Below are 2,115 nucleotides of genomic sequence, written 5' to 3'. Positions count from 1 at the left end.
ATAGCAAGAACCATAGCAGTAACAATAGCTAATACGCAGCGATCACGCACTGTGTGCTAGTTACTGTGCTGAGAGCTTTTATGTATTTGCTTACTGAATACAAGTAACTGTGAAGGAGGTAGTATACTTAGCCGCATTTTATGGATGAGGACACTGAGGCACAGAGGGTTTAGTACTTGTCCATGATCACGTAGCTAGTAAGCGACAGAGCTGTGTTATGGACCCAGGCAGTCTGGCTCCAGACCTTGCATCTTAAATACTCAACTATTCATACCCTTTTTGTAAAATCATTTAAGTACCTAGTTTTGCTTATGTTTTACTAATCTGGTAGCTCACCAAGAGGAAACATCTACATGCATACTCGTTTCTTTTGGGCTTAATCTTTCTTGCTTAAAAAGTTCCCTTGTGAATCCATGCACATGGTAAGAAATCAAAACTGTGCAATGAATCCAGGGCACAGGAAGTCTCTCACCCAGTTGTGTTGCTTTCACTTTCCCCAGCCGGAGGCAGACCTTGTCCCCAATTTCTTATGAATCCTTCTAGAGGTATTCTGTGCACATACAAGCTTGTATTTCAAATCACTTTAAAAAAGCGGTTGAAGTTTCTACACAGACAGTTTGAAACAACAGCATCCTCACATCAGTGACACCAAATGTGCCCCGGAAAACCAAGAGACCCAGACACTTAGATAATCATATTCAGTTGGGCATATGGGCTGGGACACTCCAGTTCCTGCTGTTCCCAGCTTATGGAAGCACAGCTAGGAAGGTTATAGATGTGACATGTTTAGTCTACCGGGACCCAGGTACACATCGTGCTCAGAACCCTTGGCCATTTGCTACTTACAGCACCATCGAAGAGTGCCAACAGAACCTGCTTCAAAGACAATCTGTCCCAGAAGAAACACGTACATTTTTTTCCAGTGGGGACACCAAATTCTAGTTAAGATGAGGATGTGTCATACTTACCTGGCAGGGAAAATACCATCATCACAAAGGTGTTTTTCCCAGGGCGAGGCTTATCCATTGCACAAAGGTGATGTTGACCTCTGCAGTTTCCCCAACTGTGGGAAACTCAATGGCATAATTTGCGGTGGAGGACTTCTTCACACTTAAAAAAAAGATGTTGTATCTTTGTGTACAAATCAAGTTAAAAATATGGGAATTTAAAAAACAACTCTTTGTTTAAAAAAAGTGTATTTTCATTGCTCTAGCAAGCTTACTTCTAGAAATTTATCCAAAGACTCAGCTACATGGTTGTTCATGACAACTATTTGGGGACAAAGCAAAATAACCAACAACTGAGGCTTGGTTAAATAAATTACATTAATTGAATAGAAAGTCACCTAACCATTCAGAAAATAAAAAGAATATTAAGTGATACAAAAAGTTGTTTACAATACATAGCTAAGTAGAGAGAGCAATATGTAGAGAAGGATGTACACAGAACCACATTATTTACTGGATATGGGGAGTGTAATACGAGCGAGACCAGGGGCGAGAGCTAGTGGAATGATTCACAAAAATAGTAACCTTTTCTAGGTGGTAATAGGCAATTTTGATGGAGGTTTTCAGTGCTTTTTTAAAATCGAAAAAACTTAACAGTGAATACTTTGCAGCTTTTTTGAAAATAAAACAAAACAATTTTTAAAAAAATTTAAGAACAATTGATGAGCTCCTCAAGAAACCAGTTGTAGATTATTTACTAACCAGATATTTAAGTAGATTTTTCTTGGTTATAATCTAATATTTTTTTCAAACATCTGCTAGCTTGTCTCTCTCCTGCCTTTGAAATTGAACCCCTTCATGATGCACTGATTAAGGTAACGTGTGACCCCTTCGCAATGTCTTCGGACTATTATCTGGCAGGCAATTCTTGTTTCTAATTTAGATGTGTTGCCTGAGCTTTGCTGAACAGACCCCAGAATTTTTCAGTTAATAGTGACAGTGAACATTCACAGGACTGTCACCTGTCCCTTGAACTGGGCGAAGTGTTTTTCTAGTGGGCTTTCCCCGAATCTCTAAGGGGCACGGACTACCACTGTGTTGTCTTTACAGATGTGGAAACTGAGGCTCCCAGAGGTTAAGTAACATGCCCAAGGTTATAGAGTAGATA

The 2,115-nt window shown here is 39.6% G+C and overlaps 1 pseudogene; it reads left to right on the top strand.

The window, feature by feature from the left end:
* Positions 1–960: 960 nt before the first annotated feature.
* LOC121100003 lies at positions 961–1,107 on the top strand (annotated as a pseudogene).
* Positions 1,108–2,115: the final 1,008 nt, after the last annotated feature.

This window comes from Ursus maritimus, unplaced genomic scaffold (assembly GCF_017311325.1).
Source record: "Ursus maritimus isolate PB19 unplaced genomic scaffold, ASM1731132v1 scaffold_1, whole genome shotgun sequence".
NCBI lineage: Eukaryota > Metazoa > Chordata > Mammalia > Carnivora > Ursidae > Ursus > Ursus maritimus.
Note: the sequence above shows the minus strand (reverse complement) of the source record. Positions and strands in the feature narration are given on the sequence as shown.